Raw genomic sequence first — 18,132 nt, 5'->3', positions numbered from 1 at the left:
CACTGTGTAGAGGTTCTCAACCCAAGCTTCAAGTCCAGGGCCAGACCTTTTCCAGATCTACAGGGATTTGCATTTTTGTATTTCTTGTGTCTGTCCTCCAATAGCCTACCCATCTGTCTCCCCGAGCAGCCCCAGGGAGGCCCCACCACTCCACTTGCCGCTGCTCCGCCGCTTGCTCCTCCCTTATGTGGGCAGTGACCCTGTGATCACCGGGTTCTGACTTCAGCCTGAGCTTCCCTCACTCAAGGTAGGTAGCTTGCATAGCCCATTACTCAACTTGCAGGGGAGTTATCCATCTGTCCCACAAGCGGAAGGGTGCTCAGGATATAAACAATTAAAGAGAGACTTTGGGAAACAATACTTTATAGAAATTAGTAGGCTTATTAATTTCTGGTTTGGTATATTCGTAGTGTAATTTGTTTTCACTTACATCTTAAACGATCAATTGAGAAGGATGCAGTTGGGACTGAGGTTGTGTCCAGGACATGTATGTACAAAGCTGTCCAGATAAGATCCCTTTATCTGGACACTCTACAGCGCTGCAAATATGGGCTAGCACATCTTTGCTCTCAAACAAAATACACTGTTTTTTTTTTTTTTTATATTGGAATTACATTTAATCTTTCTTTTCCCTTAAAGATATGAGGTAGTCATTTCTCCTTGGGACAACATTATTTTCATGTTTTCTAAGAACTATACAAGTAGCCAGGGCTATACAGAGAAACCCTGTCTCGAAAAACCAAATAAAATAAAATAAAATAAAATAAAAATAAATAAATAAAATAAAATATAAAAAAATAAATTAAAAAATTAAAAAAAAAGAACTACATAAGTTTTCACTTTGAAATCTTTAATGATTTGCTTAAGAGAGCATATTCTGTGATCCACTGTGTTCATGCTCTACTTCCTTCGATGTCTTGGCAGCAGGTTGCTCTGAATATAGGAACTTAGGTCATATTTTTTCTTTCGTTTTCTTCTTTAGATATTTTCTGAAGATGAGAAGGTGGAATGTTTCATGTTTGGAATGCTTGTTTGCAAAATGACTCTGTCCTTACATATTACAGAGTATGGATGAAGAAAAAGGAGCAAATACTTAATATTTATCAATTAGATATCTTCATATATACTCTGCTACCCACACCATCATTAGCTGTAGATAAGAAATGAAAAGATTTTACTTTTGTCTAGAGTAGAAGAATGGGAACCAATATCCTTAACTTAGTAGTGGTTACAGTGCTGACTACAATATATTTGTTAAATTTTACAAAAAAAAGAGAATTATGTAACTTTTAATATCACCAAGGATGTCTCATGTAAAAGAAATTACCTTATCCTACCTAAAAATTTTGAGCCCTAACAGTACATTTAAGTCCCTTTTTTTCTGTTTGTCAGTAAATAGCTAGTAGGCAAGCCTTGGTTATTGAGAACCTAAATCATTAAACACCATCAAATAGAAAAAAAATTTCTTAACTTTACTTCACATTATATATTGACCAGTTTATAGTTATATGGTATAATGTATAATGACATTAAAAATCACAAATTATAAAAATGACTCTGCTTCTTCTAAAAGGAGAAACACACACCAGCAAGTAGTCTTTGGGGAAATGATTGAGGGAAAAAGCCACTGAAAACGACCACAGAGTCAGCTGTAAGTTAGATGTCCATGGATACAGAAATGGAAAGAAAACAGCCTAAGAAAAAGCTCAAGGTAGGAGCAAATCACTTTTAAAAGGTTAAAGAGGGAAGAGAAACAAACAAGACTATCTTTTTTAAGGGATACCAATTGACAGCTGCACCAAGGTCTAAATTGTATTTCAGGTTATACCCCACAACAGCGTCCTGCATACATGTAGGCTACCATTATAACATGATTTAACATCCACATGAGATAGGGACCTTTACTGGTTTTCCACAGTACAATAAAATAAGTAAAATGCTATTGTATGAGTACTAATGTCATTAAATGAATCTGTTTTCTCCAGAAAGAGACACATGTTAAAGACAGAACTTAGTGGCAGGTCAGTGTTTTGAAAGAGGGTTAGAGTCCTTCCCTGACAGGGTCTCAATGCAGCTCACCACCTGCTATTTATTAGGATGGAAGCAGCAGCAGAAAGGACAATGGTCAGCAAGATTCAGGGAATGGTGAAGGATATTTTCAGTTTGTAATATGAAATTTAGGTACCCAGAGGCCTCAGAAGACACGACCTCATGGATAGGTAAGGAGTATATGGTCTTGTGGAAAAGCCCGTGAATTCAAGAAGATAAAACTTTGTAAATACAGGGTTGGAGAAATGGCTCAGCAGTTAAGAGCACTGACTGCTCTTCCAGAAGTCCTGAGTTCAATTCCCAGCAACCACATGGTGGATCATAACCATCTGTAATGGGATCTGATGCCCTCTTCTGGTGTGTGTCTGAAGACAGCTACAATGTACTCATATAAATAAAATAAATAAATAATATTAAAAATAAAAAATTGTAAATACAATTTATACTTAAAAATGCAAGCTTATACAGAATTCTGAAATATTTAAATAAGGATGGCGGGGATGGCGGGAGCCGGAGCTGGTGCAGGAGCTCAGGGCGGCACGCCGACGGGAGTGCAGAGCATGTGCAAGTCTGGGGTCTTGTTGGCTAGATGCTCTATGCAGCACAGCAGACAACCCCTCACTCATTGCTTATAAAACCAGAGGAAATTACCCGTAACTTATGACTATCTCAATTATACATATAAATGGAAGAAAATGATTTCCTAAAAGTATCCTGGAGGATTTTTGTTACATTTACATAAATTAAGCTTAACTATTTTTAAAATTTTAGCATGTTTACAGGATTTTTATTCTCATGAATCACCTCTCAAGGGGAAAGGCCATACATTATATTTAATAGTATATCTTAGATTGTTTTAAGATCACAAACAGTAGAATACAGTTCTATTCAGTGTGTCAAACAGCTAGAGACACATGATTATAGGAATCCAGCTGCTTCTAAGAAAGAGGAGAAGCAGTTGATAATAAAGATGTGGGAACAATAATCGAATAAAGCCATATATACCTATTACAGAGGGAAATATAACTAAATTAACCAGCAGTAGAGACAGAAACTGTCAGAAAGATCAAATCTGTTCTGCAACAACAGTTCACCATTGGTGTAAAGCATTTTTAAAAGGCAGGAGGACAGACAAACAAATAAAACTCTCTGTCTGACAAACACCAAGCAGCAGTCACAATAATCACACAATTTTGTTTCCAACTGTACACTGGGACCAGGTTGTGCATGCGCATGAGCTGTCTGTATTACATCAAGTTCTACTGCTCTCTGTGACAGTGAAATAAGTGACTAGTGTGAGACTCTAACTTCAAACATTCCACTCTGGAAGGTGAGATTCTCTTTCTAAGCACAGGAACCTGTTTTTTTGTCACCAGGGAAAGATTAAAGTAACAGAACTTCATTACCAGTTTGTTACTTTGGTACTTGGTACTTTGAGGGGGGACTGGAGCCCAGAAACAGCCAGTTTGTGTTACTTTTACTGTAGCACACAGTTAAACATTGTTGTTAACCTGTTTTTGTGTTGAATTTTTAAGTTAAAGGTCATCATCAACATTCATGCACAGAAAAACAGCATGCATAAGACTGGGAGTCTCATTATGCATTTCCCCTGGATAAAGGATTACTAGTACTGCTGAAGAACAGATCACAGTACAAAAATACTGTGAACACACTTACCAGACTTAATATGTTTATGCACACACGCAGTCCAAATGGAGAATGTAGAGCATTATTTAATCAAAGCCTCCTTAGTAAATGTGTTTTCCACATATGTAAAATTTTCAGCCAACTACAGCTTAAGTACCAAAATATTTTTAGTTAAAGCTGTTTTATATGGGAATATTTCTACAATGAGATAATCCCTATAAAGCATAGAATACAAGTCCTGGCACATAGAGTTCAATAAGTGTTAGTAATTTTTAATGTATTATGTAAGTGCCTGCCTTAGGAATTGGAGCAAACAGAGTATAATTATTCCTCTTGGTGGCCCAAGGTCATCATAAATATTAATTACTTAATGAGGCTATGAGCACAAGGACATCTTGGAAGTTACCGGGAATTCTGGGGTTTTTGGCTCCTGCACAAAACAGTTCCAATGTGAGGGATGGCTAATGGTGGGACTGGCTGTCAGCTAACTACTACTCATTCTATCAAGCTGTCAGTTCGTATGGCTGTCAGTGTGCCTGCACTGGTTATTTCTCACCTCACACTTTCCTAACACTAAGCATCTTTGAGTTGAGACACTGAGCTAATTAAATATTGGAAATACATACACACAAGGACTCGTCTATTTAACCTACCTCAACCCATTTCCTATTTGTTTAGAAACCCTGAAGTTTCAAGAGTGAAGTCTGTGAGTCTATCCAGGTGCAATGCTGCATACTTATAATAACTGCAATCAAGAGGCTGAGGCAGGAGGATTGCAAGCTTGAGGCCAGTCTGAGCTACATAGTGATACTCTGCCTCATAAAATAAAATAAAGGAACAGTTAAGATGACCACCTGCCCTCAGAACTTTCCCACATCCTTAGTTTTGATCCCAGGAAAACCTAACTAAGAAGGTCCCCAAAATCAAATGGGTAGTGTTGTTAGTTCGGGTTTCTACTGTTGTGAAGGGATGCCACAGACATAGCAACTCTTATAAAGGAAAATATTTAGTTAGGGCTGGCTTATAGTTCATAGATTTAGTCCATTATCATCATGGTGGGAAGTATGGTGGTATGCAGGCAGACATGGTGCTGGAAAGGTAGCTGAGACTTACATCTGTGTTAGCAGGCATAAAGAAGAGGAAGGGAGCAACTAGGCCTGGCTTGAGCATCTGAAATTTCAAAGCCAACCCCACAGTGACAAACTTCCTCCAAAAAGGCCACACCTCCTAATATTGCCACTCCTTATGGGCCAATGGAAGCCATTTCCATGCAGACTGTCACAGGTAGGAAGAAAATATGTGTGTGATTGTTAGCCACTGTCTAGGTAGGGGGGTGGAGGGAGGCACAGTCCAGAATATGTGCAGACTGAATGTTTTTGGGCAGGTATGACTTCAAGACTAGAAATACTTTCTTAAGTAAATAGTTTGCTCAAATATCCACAGGTCTCTTCCTTTGTCCCTATTGGCATTTAATCAAGATTCTAGAGAAATAAAAGCCCCCATACTGCCAGGCTGGACTTGTGGTAGATGCTTGCCTAGTCTATCCTTTTCTCTTACTCTTTCATCCACATTCTTTAAATCTCATCTTCTGAGAAAAGACTTATGCATTTGATTCTTCTGATTTCACACAGGCATAGGCTGGAAGGCGGGAAGGGCAGTGGTGGCTGCCAGTGGAGAACAAGCCTGTTATTGACAGTGGGAGTGGTATGGGCCTGGTCATTTCTGTTCCTCCAGAAGATGCTATTTTAAATAAATCTCTTCCTCATGACTAAAGCAGATTTTCACACATAAGACCTAGACCAGCATCCGATGTATCAGTGACATGCCATGGTGTCACTCTACACATAGGCATAGAGGAGTTCACAGACTGTGGATGTGGTAGAAGAGACTGTCGGTAGGTAGTAGGTATAAGAATCAGACTCTTGTTTTCACTAGGAAATCTAATTCTACTACTCTTCCACAGTACTGAGTGACTCATCCCCACTGTTTCATTTCCTCTTAGTTAAAGTTTATGTTTTTTCCTGTTGAAATAGTCTAATATAATAGGGTGCAGCATTCCTAGAGAAGTCTATTTTCTAGTGTCACCTTGTGTTCAGGACACCTTAATTAGGACACAATTGGAAGATAGCTTCAAGGGTTACCCCTGGTGGCTTCCAATGAACCAATTTCATATAATGATATGAAGATGAAAGACTAATTCTGAGAAAGGTGCTATACTGTGTTCAGTAAATTTCCTTTGAACAAATGTTCATGCGCGATGCCTATTTTATTAGGAAATTTTATATATTATATAAATACATTTTTAAAAATAAAAGATTCAAAATAAAAATTAAATTAAAAAAAAAAAACTTTTTGTGCTTTGGAGGTAGGACTTCCACCGGAAGGGCGGGCGCTCTCTGTGGTCCAAGTCAACTTCCTGTGTTCGGCCTGCTAGGCTGGATCGGCTGTCGGGACTCCCGTGGAGATGGCTTGTTCAGCCGCGCGGTCCCTGGCCTACCAGGACAGGTTCATTTGTATCTACCCCGCTTATTTAAATAATAAGAAGACCATAGCTAAGGGGAGACGGATCCCCATAAGTAAGGCTGTAGAAAACCCTACGACTACTGAGGTTCAAGATGTATGCTCAGCAGTTGGGCTGAATGCCTTTCTGGAGAAAAACAAATTGTAGTCCAGAGAATGGAATCGTGATGTTCAGTACAGAGGCAGAGTCCGGGTACAGCTTAAACAGGAAGATGGCATCCTCTGTCTTGTATAGTAGCAGAAATGATACCAAAGCTAAAAACAAAGACACAGAAATCAGGAGGTGCCGAGCAAGTCTTAAGCTAGGAGAGGGGAGTAAAAAAGGGAAAGGAAAGAAGAAAAAATGACGTGGTGTGAACGTGGAGCACAGTCCTGCTGGGAGAGACATGGCATCTTTGTGTCTGGGGGAACAGCTTTTTGTTTGTGTCGTTTAACTGAGCTGTGAACAAGTATGTCTCCCATCTTCATCAACAGTTAACAATGAATTAAATTCACATCAGAAGTTTGAGGAAAAATTGTGTGTGTGTAAGAAAGAATATTCTTAACACATGACTGTCCCATAAGTTACTTGAAATACTATGTCTTTTTGCCCTCTATGTAAACATATATTTCAGGTATATAAGTTTAATAAAATTTGAAATACGCAAAAATTTTTTTCATGGTCTTTAATTTTAAAAGAAAAATTGTTTCCAGGTGAGTGAGTCTTCGAAGCACATTTTCAGTACCCTATTCCCAATGTGATCAGTATTCTAACTGGAGGATAGGATGTGCAAATTTGCCCAATTGCATGTATTTTTATGTAATATTCCCATACAAAAGGGAATATTATGATCTGTATTTTAGGTACTAATTAAAGCAACTAAATAACATACCATCTTCTTCAAATAGCCATAGAGCCTTTTGCCATCTCAAATAAGTTTCACCCACCTTCTTTGGGAGGAGAGATGAGAATTCTTCTCCCTTTTTTGGCAAGGGTTTTGCATTTTTATTCCCCCCCCCTTTTTTAAGATTTATTTATTTATTATGTTCAGTGTTCTGCCTGCACACCAAGATCACATTACAGATGGTTGTCAGACACCATGTGGTTGCTGGAATTGAACTCAGAGACCAATCAGTTCATGTTTTGAATGATGTAAAAGGAGGGAAAGCTTTAAGGAAAAACCGCAGGACTTTTCTTTCCCTGCCCATCATTAACATAGCCAAAGGCACTCTGGTCATTGTGTGTTCTTGCTATGAACCTTCCAAATTTTGAAGAAGCTTGGAATTAAACATTTCAAAAACTAATAGTCACATAACAGTGATCTTTCTGGAATTGTTTCAATGCATCAGCAGCAGATCCCATGTTCTAATGCTCTGTTGAATGGCAAGGATATGGAGCATAGTCTAGAAAGACTGCCATATGAATCTTAAAAATATTCACTTCTATTCTTCTATCCAATATGTGTCTGTGTTCAAATAAATACTAGAGGGAAGCACCTTGGAACCTTCTCTCACACCTCCTAACACAATGGAGTTGGTCCTCTCTGACCATGGATCACTGAATCTGTTAGAGCATCTCCTGGAGTCCTTGTCTGGCTTGAGAAGGCTTTTACGGTGCTTTAAGTTCTAGTCCTTCTTGGTCATTTTGGTGCCTCTTATTGTCTCAAGTGGAACAGACTGCTTTAGAACGAATGCCTAGGCTTTCTCCATATCCCTATAGTAATGGGCTTCCAGGAGCTAATAGAAGTGGAGGCAAGGCTGTTCTCTCTGATTCTACTCCTCAATATTATCATCAGCTTAGCAATTTCCCAAAGATTAGACAGTTAATTTGTAATTCATGGTTCCACATCCATGGATTCAGCTTGAAAACCCTGGGCATGTTATAAACACCTGTAATCTCAGCCTTCAAGAGGCAAAAGTAGGAGAATTTTTAATTCAAGACTACCCTGGGAAACATGTGTGATTCTATCTCAATATATCACTGTCCTCATGGGGGAAAAAAAAAAGAAATGGAAAGGAAAAGGAGATGTAGAAAGATATAGATGAGGAAACACAGGGCTCCCAATGGAGGAGCTAGAGAAAGTAGCCAAGGAGCTAAAGGGATCTGCAACCCTATAGGCGGAACAACATTATGAACTAACCAGTACCCTGGAGCTCTTGACTCTAGCTACATATGTATCAAAAGATGGCCTAGTCGGCCATCACTGGAAAGAGAGGCCCATTGGACACGCAAACTTTATATGCCCCAGTACAGGGGAACGCCAGGGCCAAAAAGGGGGAGTGGGTGGGTAGGGGATTGGGGTGGGTGGGTATGGGGGACTTTTGGTATAGCATTGGAAATGTAAATGAGCTAAATACCTAATAAAAAATGGAAAAAAAACATAAAAAAAGAAAGATATAGATGAGGAAAAATGGAAAGGGAGAGGAGAAGGAAGAGACTATTTAAAAGATGTTATTTCTGTATCAAATATTCAGAGATCTATCTGTTGGTCATGATTTCCATTTTTAAAGATTTATTTATTATATATACACCATTTTGCTTGCATGTATGTCTGCAAGCCAGAAGAGGGCACCAGATCTCAGTATGGATGGTTGTGAGCCACCATGTGGTTGCTGGGAATTGAACTCAGGACCTCTAGAAATGTCCCGACCGGCGGGACCCAGTTATTCGGGAGTCCGAGGGGGACCGTGCCTAAAAGAAACAGGCGGGAAAGAAAAGCGAGACCAAGTAGATGATCCTATCAAGGTCTGTTTATTGTGAACACGGTTACAGAATATAAGCGGTAAGAAGGAGGAAGTAAAGAAGGAGGGCTTGCCCATGCCTCAGACCAGGGGCTGGGGTGGTTCTGCATAACTGCCCCGGAGCACGCTATCTACTCTTAGCTCCGGGAACATTCTGTGGTTTTTCCTGGAATTTTGCAGTTACTATTATCTGATCTTGGTGTTCTGTCAGCTGTCATTTTGAAAGGTCAGGAGTCTCTCCAGAAGGAAGACTTTGGCTTATGACTCAGTGTCAGTCCCCAACATAGAAAAGCAGCCAGTGATCTTAACCTCTGAGCCATCTCTCCAGGCCCTGATCATGATTTCCTAAGAATTCAATGTGTTTACTTAGAATCAACATTATATTGAATATTGTAAAACATCTAAGTCGATTTATGGTATAAGGAGGATGTGTCCGGGTTCTATGCTATTACTACACAATTTTACATAGGAGACCTGGCCATCCCTAGATGTGATATTGATGAGGGACCTAGAACCAAAGTCCCATGTATACAGAGAATTGACTGAATGCTGACTGTTAACTACACCTTATGGAAATTGTCAAGGTAATAATCAGAATCTAGGGGAAGATTCATTAATACAGATGAGCCTGCCCCATATATAGTTAGAGAAGGTGGCCCAGAGTCAGTGATCACCAAGAGCCCTCCCATCTTATCTCTCTCTCTATATATATATTTTTTAAAAAAGATTTATTTATTATTATAATTATACACTATAGCTATATTGTACACTATAGCTGTCTTCAGATGTGCCAGAAGAGGGTGTCAAATCTCATTACGGGATTACGGGTGGTTATGAGCCACCATGTGGTTGCTGGGATTTGAACTCAGGACCTTTGGAAAAGCAGTCAGTGCTCTTACCCACTGAGCCATCTCGCCAGCACCCCATCTTATCTCTTAATTAGCCTGTTCTATGACAAGAGCTGTCCAGAGAAAAAAGAAGGCAAAGCCGAGAGATAATAACCTTCATTGCTCTATGCTTTTTAACTTCTTTCTGAAGATATCTGTTGGGAGGCCATCTACAGGAAGTACATTAAACAGCATCTAACATAAACCTGACCAATCTATCCCCTTCTGTGCACAGCAAGTTCCCATTACTCACAGGCACAATAGTACTTTTCAAGGGAGAACACAGGAAGAAACGTGGGATCCACTTCTCCTGCTTGTCATAGGTCAGCCTTATTTGTGGTCTGATGAAGCAAGATTTTTTTCTGTTCAAAGCAATAAAACATCTATTGCTGTGTGCTAAGAATCACACAGTGTGTGTGAGAGTTTTGCTCAGTGTTTTCTTTTTTTTAAAAAAGATTTTATTTACTTTATATATGCTAGTATAGTCACTGTCTTCAGACATACCAGAAGAAGGCATCAAATCACATTATAGATGGTTGTGAGCCACTATGTGTTGCTGGGAATTGAAATCAGGACCTCTGAAAGAATAGTCAGTGCTTTTAACTTCCAAGCCATCTCTCCAGCCCTTGCTCAGTGTTTTCAATACCTGCTCAGTAACTTGAGTTTAGATATGATCATGAATAGAGTCCCAATGATGGCACAAATGGCTTCATAAGGACAAGTAGAGAAACCTCATTATCACATTTGCTCTGTCTCACTAGGTGATACCCTCATCATGTTATGATGTAGCAAGAGGGCCCTGATCAGATACCATTGTTGTGTTCTTGAAACTCCCAGTCTCCAGAGTCATGAACCCAAAAATTCTATTTTTTTTAAAAAAATAAATTACCCAGGCTGTGGCATGTGGTTATAATTACAGAAAACAAACTAAATATCTTTTATTTTAGTCAACTTGAGTATAGAAACCTTCAGGGATATAAATATAGATTTAAAGAATTTATTTAGGGCCAGTGAGATGTCTCAGAGGGTTGATGATCTGAGTTTTAGCCCCAGAATAGATATGGTGGAAGGAGAGAACTAACTTCTGAATGTTGTCCTCTTGTCTCTACATGTACACTGTGGTACTCACATGTTTAAAAGTAGGTACACCCACCCACACAAGTAAATAAATATTTTAAAATTATTTTATTTTGTAATGCTTAACTCAACAATATTAATAAATATATTTACTTATTTAGCTACACTATGTCATAAAGCACATGCAGCACTGTATTTATTCAATAGTATTAATTTTTCTTCTTCTGTTTCCAGTTTTATACTAACTTTTCATGTGACTATTTGCTATAGGTATTTTTACAATTCCTACTGTCAATGTTGAGCCTCTTACAAGCATTCTAGAGTCCATGACTTGGTTCTGACCTACTGAAGGTTTGGTCATGCCAACTAGAAAACAAGTTCAAACTACAAGCTTCTATTGACTGGAAAATGATCTCAAACCAAGTCTCCTATGATTGATTAGGAGAGATGATCTTTTTCATTAATCCTACCATAAGCTTCAGAATTTGAACAATTACCCCTTTCTTAATTGATGTTTAAAGTCTGTGTACAGTGACTTTCAACAGTTCCAATGTGAGGTCCTTATATGGATTTTTAACCCTTTCTCAAGTGGATTTCCTTTTTTTGTTTTTAAATGATTTCTCAAGTGGCCCCTGTTAGCACTGTAAACTGATGTTATTGAAGGTTTTTCCAGAGTTAAATGTCTAAAATAATTTAGTTGTGATCACATTCTACATTGTGAATCTTTGTAGTGATTTGACATTAGATGCTTCTTCCTAATGGTAAACTTTTGGAGAGGAAAAGCAATATTGTCTTCTCACAGGGGTCTTAGGATGTAGTCATTGTTGATCATCACATGGACAAACCATTGAGCTTCTTAACTCGGGTGCTGAGAACAGAACACAGGCCCTCTGAAAGATCAGCAACTATTCTTAACTTTTTGGTCATTTCTCCAGCACCCAAATGTGGGTATATTTTTTAAAAAATAATAAAAACTGGACAAATCCCTGCTGGGTAAGGTAAAATAAAAATATTACTAAAATAAAGTAGAGAGTAGAAAGAGACAGAAGGTAAAAAGGCAAGCAGAACATTTCCTAACAATGAATATATTCAGGTTAGCTGTTATTCTTCCCTTAGGTGTCCCACTATATTCTGCTTTCCATTTTGTATAATAGATATACTTACTTGGAGCCTTTTTATAAAGAAGCTATGCTTTTTTCCCCCTAATTTGAAGCTCCTGGACATTTCTCTTTGAATCTGATGTTTTGTTATTTCTCTGATAAAAGCAGCTCACTTTGGACTTTATTTTAGTTTTGTTTATATATGACTCATGATTTTTTTGCAGTCTCAAATATTAAGACATAGTTTCTTCAAACATTGCTTTTACTCATTGCTATTCTCTTTTTATGTTTAATCTTCTCTTTATTTTATCTCTTGTTATCCATTTTATATTTCTATGGATCTATGCTCCATTTTAATTGCACTTGTGTGACTCTCTCTCTCTCTCTCTCTCTCTCTCTCTCTCTCTCTCTCTGTGTGTGTGTGTGTGTGTGTGTTTGTGTAAACCTCAGAAGTGCATGTTAAAACCAGAAGACAACTTGAGGAAGTTAGTTCTCTCTTTCTACCATATGTGTCCCAGGAATTGAACTCAGGTCATCAGACTTGGTGGCAAATGGCTTTAGCTGAGCCACCTTGCTGTTCCTGATTAAACACTTTATTGCACCAGGATTTTTTTTTCCAAGACAGGATTTCACTGTGTAGTTTTGACTTCCTGAAATCCACTTTGTAGAGCATGGTGACCTCGAATTCAGAGAGATCCAACTGCCTCTGCTTCCAGACTGCTGGGATTAAAGATTAATTTTTTTTTTAAAGACAGGGTTTCTCTGTGTAGCCTTGGCTGTCCTGGAACTCAGAGTTTGTAGACCAGGCTGGCCTCAAACTCAGAAATTCACCTGCCTCTGCCTCCCAAGTGCTGGGATTAAAGGCATGCACCACCATGCCCGGCTTTACAACAGGATTCTTAATTCTTTTGCTTACTTTACAGTCAAAACATGGCTTAGTTGCAAATATTTACCTGATAATGAAATACATTTTATCACTGGAATATATTTTATGTAGACAGGTACTGTAAAATGCTGACATAAATCTATGAGCCTATGACTTTAATGGGGCTACCCATTTCTTAGTGGACACTCACTGAAGCTCATCGGAATCTTTTCTTGGAAAATTTTAACCATTTCTAAACTAAAGCTCTTAGTTGTAGTATTAAAAAGAATTTGAAAAGTATGGGTCTCTTTTTCCCTTGCCTTGAAGTCTGATGAATACAAACATCACTAGAACTACGGTTCAAAAAATGTATCCACTACAACTTTCATGGAAGTAAATATATCTTTTCTTCTTTTAAACATGGCAGCATGATCCATGCACAAGCAGCTTGACAAACTGTGAATGAAATATTAGTTGTTATTAAATGGCTTCACAACTGTTTAAGTTTTGAAAGCAAATGTTGCTTTACCCTATAATTATAGGATGGATTCAATAAGAAACATTATCGAGGGCTAGAGAAATGGGTCAGGGGTTAGGAGCACTGACTTCTCTTCCAGTGGTCCTGAGTTCAATTCCCAGAAACCACATGGTGGATCACAACCATCTGTAATGGGATCCAATGCCCTCTTCTGGTGTGTCTGAAGACAACTATAGTGTACTCATATGCATTAAATAAATAAATAAATAATAAATCTTAAAAAAATTTTATAAAAAAATTATCAAACCTATTCTCAAAGCTATTTGGTGTCTAATAATGGACTTAGTGCAGTTCTTTTTTGTTCAGAAACACTGTACCCCTGAACTTAAAAAAAAAAAAAACTGCACTAGAACTTTGCCATTGGTAAGCCACTGAGCTGATGTGCAGCAGGGCAGGGTAGAATATGATAGGAGTGAAAGGAATTTCCCCTCTGCCCTCTGAAGGTTTGCTGGAATAAAATGTCTAGGATAAATTAAATGGGAGAAAAGTGTGTGAATGCGTTATTGTCCTTAAGTACAGCCCAACTCGATTCAGAAACTTTTTGGCCCCACTCTTTCTAGGAGAATTGAAGTACAGGAAATGTCAGAAAACAACATGCTGGTTTTTTCTCTTCTTGTTGTTGAGCTTTTTGGTTTTGTTTTTATTGTCAACCTTATACAAGTGAAGCTCATCTTCAAAGAGGACTTCTTTCCCACCCCCACCCCCCCCATGCAAAAGCAAGAGGTTTATTTTCCAGAGCATTGAGATGAGTTAATAAGAATGCGACCCCAAATGGCTATTACAGTTTTTATACTTTTTAGGGGCACAGGTTACACCAGCAAGATTATAACTCAAACTTATTGGCTAAGCATATTGACCTTTAAACCTAATGGCTAGCAAGCATGACAGGTATTTGAACTCTACTTGGGACTTTCTAGAGGGCCAGGTAATTATCAGTCAGTACATTCTGAGAATTTTTTTACTCAAGAATGTTCTTGTGAGTGGAGAATGGAACTTGGCCTAGCCTTGACTCCAGGCAGGAGGAAGAGGCTGAAAGGAGGGTATGAGACTAGAAAACCCCTTGGGCTCCCTCATTCACCCCTTTTTCTTGTATAAGCTTCAATCCTGGAGCTACACTCATGAGTCTTATGTAATTAACTCATATTCTTCAGATCCTATTCTTAGGGTCTCATATTGTTGTCCCAGGACCATCAGCTGCACTGATCCTATTCTCTCTTTTATGAAGGCTATAAGTTTGTTCAATATGCAGGGTCCAAAAGTCAACAATAAATAGCAGGAGAACAATTAGGGGACTTAACAAGGGCAGATGTGGAGGTGGTTAACCAGGGGGAGGAGTTAAACCAAGACTTGAACCAGCTCTGATGCTGTTTTTTTTTCTCTCTCTCTCTCTTCCACTTGGCTAACCCTTCTCTCACCTTGGCTACTGAATCTTTAACTACCCCCAGAATTGTCTCCAATTCTGCTAACCCTAACCTTGTTTCACATCCCCAGGTAGCAGAGAAAAAGTGGTTAGCTTCTAAGCACTGATGAGCCTGCTGTTGACTTTTCTCATCTCAGGGGCACACATATATGGGGGGTTTCCAAGGATACTCCTCAACAAAGAGGACTTCTTAACTGGCAAAAGGCCTCCATCAGACTGGTCTGTAGGCAAATATGTTGGGCATTTTCTTGATTAATTATTGATGTAAGAAAGCCCAACGATTTGTGGGCAATGTGACCCCTGAGTAGGTAGTCCTTGGTCATATGAAAAAAACAAACTGAACCAACCATGGAGAGGAGCAAGCAAGCAAACAGTATTCCTCCATGGTCTCTGCTATAATTCCTGCTTCCAGGTTCCTGCTTGCCAGGGTTACTGCCCTGATTTTCCTTCATGAAAGACTATAAGTTGTGAGACAAAATAAGTAAAACCCTCAAGCTGGTGTTGACCGTGATGTTTATCACAGTATAGAAAACAAATTAGAGGGGCTGGCGAGATGGCTCAGTGGTTAAGAGCGCCGACTGCTCTTCGAAGGTCCCGAGTTCAAATCCCAGCAACCACATGGTGGCTCACAACCATCCGTAACAAAATCTGATGCCCTCAGAATTGTCTTAGTCTCAATCTCTCAGTATTCCTAATGAAGTGAAAAAAAAAGTTTACCAGTGCTGTTGTCACCTATCTTGCATAGGCTCTCTAATAACACTAACACCAGTGACAGAAATAGTAACTAATGTTTGTTTGTTTAGTGTCTGTTTGGTGAGAAGGCCTGCAGTTTTTCATATTTCACCTCCCAAGTTTGCAGTAATCCTGAAAGGTATGTGCGATCTAGTCAGTTTTACAGAAGAAGGCTCTAGGATGCTGTCTAGCATTCCATTGGTCTGGGACTCAGAGCTGGAATCTGAGTCACTCAATAGCGAATGCTAAGTGTTGTGTTGTCTACAGCTTATCATGTCTTGAGGTGGCTTGCCACTCTAGGAGTAATAAACTGATGTTTGTTACATGAAACTTTAGTCTAAATATCTAAAGAAGCACTGAACATATTTTCTTATGCCAGCATGAATTTAAACATCTCTCCACAGCCAAAGATGACACAAACATTTAGTGAAGAAGAAAAAAAAAATCCTTGCATATTTCCACCACCAGTGCAGCCAGGGTTTCAGCCTCAGTGATTAAAAAAAAAAAAAAAACAAAGGAAGCATCTAATGCTGACTTCTTGTGAAAGTACATGTGATTAATCAACCAAAACAGATAGGCATGAAATTTCATTCTGTAAAGTTTTATAAAGGAAAGTAAACTAATTAAGTACTGCCTGGGAGTTAGTGCTGTGCAGAGCACTCAGGCTTCACTAGGATTCTCCCTTCTTCTCAGCACTTCAGAGCCACCAGCTGCCTCCATTGCATTAAGTCACTGTCTTAAAAATAAAGTAACATTAAAATGTCTATCAAGGCCTTTTCTAAAGTATCTGTTGAAATCTCAAAGCAAACTCCTTTAAGACAGACATATATAAATGCAATGAAACAATTAAGAAACTGACCAAAGTAGATGAACATTGCTGTTACTGAGTTGCAGCTATACAGGGACCAGTATCCCTATCACTTTATGGTGAGGGAGGATGTTTATTTATTATTTTTGTAAAATATACATAATATAAAAGCTATCATGTTTATCTTTTTAAGTTGATAGTTGAGTGGCATTAAGTACATTCACAGTATCGTGGGATTAATATTCCCATCTATCACCAGAATTCTTTTACCATTTTAAACTGAAATTCTATACAAAACAAATACTAACTCTTCACATCTCCCTAACATAGCCCTTGGCAACCACCATGCTACTTTCCATTGCTACCAATTTGATGTCTCTAGGCTCCTTGTACAAATAAAATCATATTTGTCTTTTGGCAACTGGGTTATTTCATTTTATATAAAAATCCATCTATGTTTTGGTATTGCCACAGCTTTTAGTCTGAATTATGATGTTCCATTTGTATATAGTGTGTATTCATGTATGGTTGCATGCATCTCTTGACCAAATATTGACCTTGAGTACTGTTCCTCAGGTAATATCCACCTTGTTTTTGAAGCCAGGTCTCTCGATTGAGATCAGGGTTAGGGTTAACACTAAAGCTAACCCTAACCTGAACACTAAAAGGAATCACTGCTGGCATTTCTTTTTCCCCTAACCCTAACCCCTAGCCCTAACCCCAACCCCCTAACCCCCAAACCATAACCCTAGCCCCTAACCCCTAAACTCTAACCCTAAACCCTAACCCCTAAACTCTTACCCTAACCCTAACCCTTGTTGACCTTTTTGAGTTCTGTGGACTGTATCTTGAGTATTCTGTATGTTTGGGCAGGGGGCTAATATCCACTTTTTAGTGAGTACATACCATGCATGTCCTTTTTGTCTGAGTTACCTCACTCCGGATGATATTTTTCTAGTTCCACCCATTTGCCTGCAAAACTCAGGATGTCCTCATTCTTAATAGCTTAGTAGTATTCCATTGTATAAAAGAACCACATTTTCTGCATTCATTCTTCAGTCTTGGGACATTTGTGTTGTTTCCAGCTTCTGGCTACCAGAAAAAAGGTCGATATGAACATAGTGGAACAAGTTCCCATGTGGCATTGTGGGCCATCTTTTGGGTATATTCCCAAGAATGGTATTGCTGGATCTTCAGGTAGATCTATTTCCAATTTTCTGAGGAACCTCCAGATTGATTTCCAGAGTGGTTGTACCAGTTTGCACTCCCACCAGCAATGGAGGAGTGTTCCTCTTTTTGCACATCCTCACCAACGTGTATTGTCACCTGACTCGAAGAGAAAGTGGGAAAGAGCCTTGAACTTATTGGCACATGGGGAAATTTCCTAAACAACTCCAATGGTTCATGCTATAAGATCAAGAATTGATAAATGGCCGGGCGTGGTGGCACACGCCTTTAATCCCAGCACTTGGGAGGCAGAGGCAGGTGGATTTCTGAGTTTGAGGCCAGCCTGGTCTACAGAGTGAGTTCCAGGACAGCCAGGGCTGTACAGAGAAACCCTGTCTCAAAAAAACCGAAAAAAAAAGAAAAACCCAAAAAGAAGAAGAAGAAGAAGAAGAAGAAGAAGAAGAAGAAGAAGAAGAAGAAGAAGAAGAAGAAGAAGAAGAAGAAGAAGAAGAAGAATTGATAAATGGGCTTGGAGGGCTCTGACTGTTGGAGCAGGTGAGAGAGCCATTTTGTGTCCTGTGTCCCTCAGAGACCAGACTGC

The 18,132-nt window shown here is 38.9% G+C and overlaps 1 pseudogene; it reads left to right on the top strand.

Annotated features, from left to right (window-relative positions):
• The first annotated feature begins 158 nt into the window (after positions 1-158).
• On the top strand, positions 159-6,860 carry Gm19853 (annotated as a pseudogene).
• The last annotated feature ends 11,272 nt before the right edge of the window (positions 6,861-18,132 follow it).

Source organism: Mus musculus, chromosome 17, assembly GCF_000001635.26.
Source record: "Mus musculus strain C57BL/6J chromosome 17, GRCm38.p6 C57BL/6J".
Classification (NCBI taxonomy): Eukaryota; Metazoa; Chordata; class Mammalia; order Rodentia; family Muridae; genus Mus; species Mus musculus.
This window is presented reverse-complemented; position numbering and strand designations above follow the sequence as displayed.